The sequence below is a fragment of the Triturus cristatus genome, chromosome 6, assembly GCF_964204655.1.
Source record: "Triturus cristatus chromosome 6, aTriCri1.1, whole genome shotgun sequence".
Classification (NCBI taxonomy): domain Eukaryota; kingdom Metazoa; phylum Chordata; class Amphibia; order Caudata; family Salamandridae; genus Triturus; species Triturus cristatus.
Window position 1 is genome coordinate 392,574,621 of NC_140589.1, and position 8,586 is coordinate 392,583,206.

The 8,586-nt window shown below is 40.3% G+C and overlaps 1 protein-coding gene across 1 annotated transcript in view; it reads left to right on the forward strand.

Moving 5' to 3' along the window:
- The window catches only part of ALKAL2 (ALK and LTK ligand 2), a 235,298-nt gene extending 227,200 nt beyond the window's left edge, over positions 1-8,098 (forward strand). The window contains exon 6 of the mRNA XM_085610792.1: positions 7,371-8,098. The gene's annotated coding sequence lies outside the window, so the exon portion shown is untranslated. The remainder of the gene's footprint in view (positions 1-7,370) is intronic.
- Positions 8,099-8,586: the final 488 nt, after the last annotated feature.

Sequence of the window (8,586 nt, forward strand, 5' to 3'; positions counted from 1 at the left end):
GTGTTCTGGTGTGGCTCTTGGCTGTGTTCCCTTTCATGGTGCAGGTAGTCGTCCTGCTTAACACCAGCAGAAAGCAGGTGTAAAATCCCTGGTGCTAACGTGGCTTATCGCCGGAATTTGTTTTGCATTGCAGTTGGTGTGAAAGTTGTGATGTGATTTTTTTCGTGTGCAGAACAATATACGAACTGAGCAGTGTATCAAATCAAGATCCAGCACCTGACGCACTATTCCCAATCAATATAAATACAATGAGATTTCTTAATTGATTTTGTGTGTACACTGTAAGTGCAGCCACTACCTCAGTGAAATTCAATAGAGGATTTTAGTATTTAGAATAAATCGCAAAGGTGTACCTTGTGTCTTTTTGCACAGGAATGGCTAGTCTGCATTTCATTATCAGCACTTTAATGGAAGTAAAGTTGAGATAAATCTAACACACTATTCAGAAGTTGGTGCAAACTGCAGACATCACCAGTATTCCCGTGATAAGTGCCCCAAAATTTAACACCATGGTGAACTCCATCAAAGAACAGTAATAAGAACAAGAAAGAGTCACACAGCAGTTAAGAGAACAACCCAAAACGTTATTAATTTTTTTTTCAAACTTTTTTTTATAAACATATATATGTAAACGATAAACTATTTTCAAACTTTATTTTTTTATTAACATATATATATGAACGATAAACTAATAAATAAAATGTATCAAAAATAACACAAAACAACAAGGTGGAACACTCCTGGGGGTGCCATGGATGTCGACGACAGAGCCTGGAAAATAAAGCACAAAATAAGGACGTGTGTAATGGGCATATCAAAGGAGAGAGACACAGAGAAACAGAGAGGGAAAAAAAGCCAGAGAGAAAAAGAGAGGGAAGGAAATAAAGGAAGTGAGAAAGGGAGAAGGAAGAGAGAGAGAGAGAGAGAGAGAGAGAGAGAGAGAGAGAGAGAGAGAGAGAGAGAGAGAGAGAGAGAGAGAGAGAGAGAGAGAGAGAGAAGGAAAAGAAGGAAGAGAGAGAGAGAGAAGGAAAAGAAGGGAGAGAGAGAGAGAGAGAGAGAGAGAGAGAGAGAGAGAGAGAGAGAGTCTGCCGCCCCTGCGCATCCATGAGCAAATATTTACCTGGTGCCACCGGAGTGTGCAGCAGTGGGCACTCCACGTGCCCGTCAAAACTCTGCGCATCCCATATATGTCGCTGAGTCCTGAGTCATGAATGGCGAAGACCACATCAGCTTCTCCGCGGATCTCACAGATGTCGCTGAGTCCTGAGTCAAGCATGGCGGAGACCACATCACCTTCTCCACGGCCCGGCAGATCTCACACATGTCGCTGAGTCCTGAGTCATCAGTGGCGGAGACCACATCAGCTTCTCCGCGGCCTGGCAGATCTCACACATGTCGCTGAGTAATGAGTCATCAATGGCGGAGACCACATCAGCTTTTGGGGCCGCTAAGCCTTACTACTCCCAGCAGTGAAGGGGACTCCAATCCCCATCGAAGAGCACGCCAGGTAGCGCGTTTGCAGAGTGGTGGGCAAAGGGGGCGTGACCTGCTATGAGAACTTAGCAATCCTGCTGTGTGGTACTTATTGGAGGTAATAGGAGGGGTAGTCGGGCCCCAAGGATGTCCTTGGGGGCCAAGTACCCCTCTTGTTACTACCAGTAAGTCCCACACAGTAGGATTTCTAAGACGTCTTTGGTGGCCATGCCCCCTTCTCCACCACTCTGCAAACGCACCTCCTGGCAGACTACGGGATGGGGGATGAAGTCCACTTTACTTCTGAGGGACTTTGGGGGGCCAAAAAGCCTTCCTGGTACCTCCTGTAAGTCCTACGCAGCGGTATTTCTGAGCGCTGGTCGGAGGCCGAGCACCTTTTCTCTACCACTCTGCAAATGCGACTACTAGTTAAAGAAGCATGTTTTTGCACCTCTGACTTAGAGGTAGTTTTAATCCCCCTGCCCTTTTATGTACTAGGGCCTTACAGGAGAGGTCATACCAATCACATGGGTACCCTAACCCATAGTGTACTCTAGTGTATGTAGGTGTTTTCACTGTATTCTAAGTGTCTTTTCGCATAGCACTGGCTCTAGGACTGGTTAGGCAGAGTCAGTTACCACCAGTACCCATCAGCAAAAAGTTGGGTGCACAGGATGACTTTGCAACATGGCCTCTTTCTGCATCTCTGTTGGTTCTTTCTGCATTTCTCTTGCTTCTTTCTGCGCATTTCTTCCTCTTACTGCACATGTCCTACCTCTGTAGACATAGTTAGAAATTAGAATTAGTTGGACATTTCACTCATAGAAAACCATAGAAATTCCCCTGTTATAGTTAGTTGAGCTAACTATAACTCGCGCCCCCGCAATGCACTGCTGATGACGTCACATATTACATCATTCATGACATGGTCAGTGACATCACAGATGACATCACTGATGACATCTCAAATGTTTCTATAAGATTTAAATATGTTTTATATATAAATGCCAGGTGTATTGAAGAATTAATGGGTGTATAAGAGTCAGGATGGATGATTAAGTAGGTGTGTGACTGACTGTATAAGCGAGTGATTAATTGTGTCTTGCTTAATGCATATGTTAGCGACTTTGGAACCATCAGAGACCCACGGAACATTACCTATGTGGAGGATGCGTGGCATACCCACTCACCAACACAACAAAAGAGGTGAACAGTGGAACCAACAACCCATGGAAGTTAAAGGAGAAGGGAGGGCTATATAACCTTGTAATTTTATGGCGCCAAGTAGATTGATAAAGCCTGCTGCGCTAGCAAAACGCGTCTCTCTTTCATTGCAGGGTCGTGGGATACCTGAATTACAATAAATGAGCCTTATTCCTACAGACTTCGAGTACGTGCCTCTTCTTGATGGGAAAAGGATTGTCTTCATGTAGATACATATACACATATTATATATATACATATAATCGCATAAGATCCCGTCCAACCAGATGAAGAAAAGCATCGCACCAATTCCATACCCAAGTGTTTATTGTGCAAAACAACGCGTTTAGGCCGGGACAGCCTTTGTCAAGCTAACGTGTCAAACCCAACATACCTAATAAATACATCTGACATTATTGTGGACATAGAAGAAACATTCCATCCCAAAGTCACTGCATTTTCTCAACATGATTAATTCTCAGTTGAATAATTATTGCAAAACATACCAACATGTTCTTAACTGATTTGCATTGTTTGGCAAAATTACTTTCTCTTTGGAGGAAAATAGACATAGTAGGAAGACTCTACATTTCATCATATCGAATTTTTTTTTCAACATCTATACAAAAAGTCCAATAGACTTCTAATTCATGGGGTCATGTGTAGTAAACAATTTCATTTGTTTTACCCAATAGGAAGTGCATCGAGTGACAAAAACATAACCACAAATTATATGATCTTGACACGTATATATGATTGATACTCATCTATTCATGTCTCTTTACAATCAACAAATTGATCTGATTCTTTATACTATCCCCATATATATTGAATCACCATATATTAATTTATCTAATATCAGACAAATACCCCAATGGATGACATGGATATTAATTCATTTTTGTAACAATACTGTCTGTCAATTATCACTGCTAGGCAAGCGCCCCAATGAATTATCAAAAATAATTGGGCAAGTGCCCCTTAATATAATATTCAGATCATAATTAAATGTGGTGTGATTCAAGTGTCACGGAGCAATAGATTATGGGGAAAAAACAAAATAAAAGCAAAATCCAAATATCTCATTGAAAGCGCATAGCAGAATATTAATAATACATAGGTTACCAGAGAGACAGCCAATTATAGTCCTACACGTGTTGCCAATTCCTCCTCCCTATTCATGCCAAAAGTCTTCCTGGTGTGTAGATCAATTATATATCGTGTTTTGAGGATGCGCAGCTGTTTTTCTCTGTCGCCTCACCGTATAAGTCTGTTGTCTCTATTGTGTGTATTGTAAAAGTATGTGGCCTCAAGACAATGGAAATTCAGATTGGTTAGGGCCCTTTGGTGCTCTAAGATACGCTTCTTTAATAGCAGTTTAGTACTGCATATGTATCTGAGGCCACATGGGCACTCCAGAATGTAAATTACAAACTCAGTGGTGCAGGTGATGAACTTACAAATCTGTCTGTTCCTCCCACCTTGGGTCTCTACATTTCATCATATTGATTTTTGTTTTCAACATCTATGCAAAACGCCAATTGGATTTATAAATCATGTGGTCGTGGGTAGCCAACAATTTCCTTTGTTTCACCCTATAGAAAGCGCACCAAGTGACAAAATTATAACCACAAATTTTATCATCTTGAGACAGTATATATGATTGATACTCGTCTATCCATCTCTCTTTAAAATCAAGAAATTGATCTGATTTGTTATACTATCATCATATATATTGAACCACCATGTATTAATTTATCTAATATCGTACAAATGCCCCAATAGATGTCATGGATATTAATTCATCTTCGTAACAATGCTGTCTGTCACTTATCAATGCTGGGCAAGTGCCCCATTGAATTATCAAAAATATTTGGGCAAGTGCCCCTTAATATCAGATTCAGATCATAATTAAATGTGGTGGGATTCAAGTCTCATATAGCAATAGATTATGGGAAAATCCAAATATCTCATTGAAAACTCATAGCAGAATATTAATAATACATAGGTTACCATAGAGACAGCTAATTACAGTCCTATATGTGTTGCCAATTCCTCCTTCCCATTCATGCCAAATGGCATCCTAGTATTTAGATCAATTATATATCATGATTCGAGGATGTATGTCAGTTTTTCCCTGTCGCCTCCCCGTATCTTTTTCATGATATGATCTATTCCAGGGAATTTTAGAATTCTGTTGTCTCTATTGTGTGTATTGTAAAAGTGTCTAGCCACACGATAACTGAAATCCAGATTGGTTATGGGCCTTTGGGCTCTAAGATACGCTTCTTTAATTGCAGTTTAGTACTGCCTACATATCTGAGGCCACATGGGCCCTCCAGAATGTAAATCACAAACTCAGTGGGTCAGGTGATAAACTTATGAATCTGGCTGTCCTTCCCATCTCGAGTCTTAAAACTCCTGCAATTATAACTGTTTACTCGCTTTACATGAATTACATTAATAAAAACCCTCCCTTGATCATAACCAGGTTGTGGGGGGCTCAGTCGTTTGAAAGCTGTGTATTAACTTGTCTTTGATTGAGCTCGCTCTTCTGTAGGTGATCATAGGGGCAACTCCTACACTTTTTCCAATCACCGGGTCAGCTCGAATTGTCCATCGATGAGCTCTTAGGACAAGCCATGCAAATATATAAGAGCAAATGCGGAAGTGACTCTTTAGAATGAGGCCCGAGGAGTGCTCTGGTAATTGTGTACACAGATGGACCAGATGGTGAACGGGTCTTAAACTAGTATTGCGGCAAGATTCCCTGAGCTATTGCTGGTGCTTGATACAGGTTCACCCTAAGAAACCCCTGACCAAACATCAATCACGCTCTTTCGAAACCCTCTGCTAATGGCATATTTATAGGATCCAGATCCCTATTTACAACACTTACAGGTTCATTCTGAATTGTATGGGAGGTCAGTATTTGTCAATTGAATAGGAAAGATCCCCCACCTTAAAATGTACCCAACCCTACATGTATGGGCCAATGAATAATGGAGATTCTATCAGATCAGATTCAATTAACACAATCTGTCCACCAACATAACATTCGAGTGCTTTCTGTTAATTCTTCATTGCATTTGTACGGGAATTGTCCTGCTTGGTAAGTTTAAGAAATTCAAAAGACTGTTTGCAAAAAAGCAGCTCTCTTCATCTGGCCTACCAGCTAGGTATTATAGGATCCCTGCAAAGGGCTCTGGGTATCCTTGCTGCTTATGTTTAAAGGTTATAGAGGCTCAGTGATCTAACTGACCATACTTAGAATTATTTGACACAGTTATTTCCGTTTTTCTGTCACTCTTACTGTTAACATCATTACTTTCTGAGTTTCCTTCCTGTTCAGTTGGAACTATTATTTACACATGACTAGGAGACAGCAACAGTGGGCAGACTGAGCATCCTGTTCAATAGCAGCCACATGGACACCTAGCTACTCATGGTGAGATGGTGGAACTTTTGGTGCGGAGATACCAGCTGGCTGGAATCTACCTCACCGGCCCGAATCCCTACAGCAAAGTCTGGCCATTGCACGGTTTGCTTCAAAATGGAGAATAACTGCTTGGACGCATAGTTACCATGCCTTTACAGGGCAGTTATCCATATTTTAGTGAAACAAATGCTGACATTGCTGGAAAGTGTAAGCAAGAGTGCCAGTGGAGAATGCAAAAATGGGGCTGCAGGGTTGTAGGGTACACTTTTGCCTGTCCGGGGAGCATTTTCTACTCCTCTGGACTGCTGGAGTGGGTGGGCATGGGCTGGGCAATGCTGCAGTGTGCAGTCCTTGCATCTACAGCAAATTTATCAGGTCCGGAATTATTGGGTCTGAACTTTTTAAACCCTATAATTCTGAGCACAGAGAATCTTAATTGTGATTTCGGGCCCTTCACCTAAAGTTATCACTCCGCATGGAATACCCCAACTAATAATTAGGGCCCTAGTGTCCTGTTTACATAGTCTGCAGGGCACACTGTTGCTAAGTGTCCCTGTTCAGTTATCTGCATGGCCCCCCTTCCCTCTCCTTTCATAGCAGATGCAGGTGGTACCCACAGGGTGGGTTTGCACTAATTGAGAAGGACAGCCGGATCCAGCATGGAGCAGTAGAGGTTCGTGAAAGGGACAATCACCCAGTCTTTATGGCGCAATATTTTCTAGCTATGTATCAGTAAGGCATGTCAACAAATAAATATTGGCTTTTCGGTCGCACATTTATGGGTGAAATGTGATTATGGAATAGTTTAAAATAAGCAGTGTACTGCATAAAGGCTTCCTAAAGGACTATTTCTGTACTCATGTTAGAGGCAATGGAATGAACTCATAAACTACGAGAAACAGTACAAGAATGAAATACGTTCTCGACTTTTGTCTTGATGAAACACCGTCTCTAGCCTTTCAATTTCAACTTGTATTTAAGGTGTCAAGTCTTTGCTACAAAGACATATGAGGTGATTTTATACTTACACTAAAAATGCTCAAAATAGCACAAAGAGGTACTGTTTGCAAGATTCAAATGCCTAGGGAATTAACACCTTGTATCCAGAAAACTAGATTGTTTGTAATATAATCCATCATTTTTGCCGGGTTCAATTTCTGTACCCCTACTGTCCAAACGAGTTTAAAGTATAATAATTTATGAATCAGTTAATGTGCCCGTAGGTAATACAAATGTTTATGTTTCCTTTCACCAGATGGCATCAGAATACCAACCCGAGAATCAAGAGAAGTGCCTTGGAAACAACAGGGAAATAGAGTAATACATTTGTAACATATTTCATTGTGAACAAAAGATTTATTTTTGCAGATCGACAGATTACTTCCATGATTCTTTTAACATATGTTTTTGTATCATGTCAAGACAGTTTGCAGATCTAGAATCTGCTCATCACTATAACCGCCAGTAGAATAAATGCTCGCATTTGCGAATAATATCATACTGCCAAAAGTGATACACGTGTACCGTTCATTCAGTCAGAAAACTACTGTTTATACTGCTTCATTTAGGGACTTCAAGGAATATGTTGTTGATGCTGGCGTGTCCAAGACTCAAGGCAGAGTCTGCTTTGCAGCTCTAGTTGTTGTTACTTGATATATTTAATGCTTTTGCAATTAAAAAAATGTTTGATAAAAATAAAAGAAACTGAAGATTTACATTCATAAATAGAATGCCAGGGGCACATTCCACCCTTGAAGTCAAAATGAAGATATTGCATGAGAAGTTTCCTTGCCCTTTGTCTTTACAAGACAATGTATTTTTCAGCAGAAGCCGTTATATTTACAACACTTTTGGCTAAGATTTTTTCTTTCTGTAGAAAACAAACATCTGTGAGTTAAGACAACTGGAGGAATTTAGTGTTAATCTGTATAGACATATATAGGGTAATGCCATTCTTTATTTGTACATTAAATGTATAAAACATTCCAGTTAACGTGCAATATGTAAATATTGTAAATAACAGATATGAGTAATAAATAAAGTGTTTGATATATTACGATTTGCTTGGTTTTATGTTTGCACCAAAAAAGGGCCTGGTTCTAACGTTGGAAATATTGGTTAAAATGTACCATTACATTGAATTGACTTGTACTTTTAACAACTATGGTGCACCCAAAGGTGCAAGGCTATTTAAAAATCATGCACTACCCACTCCTTGTCATCATTCCAATAACAGTAATGTGGGTATTAACTCGGAGCCTTGCTACCCTGCCACGTGATCAGGATAGGCCTGGTAAGAAACGCCACCATTTACATTCTGACGTTTCTTAAGTTGCCTTCTCTTTTACACACAATGAATTTTGACATACATTTGCGTGCGTGACAATACAGGCAAACATTCTTTGAATCTGCGTTGCTTACATTTCCACTTTGTAGGCACACTATTACGACACATTGAACATTCAAAACAA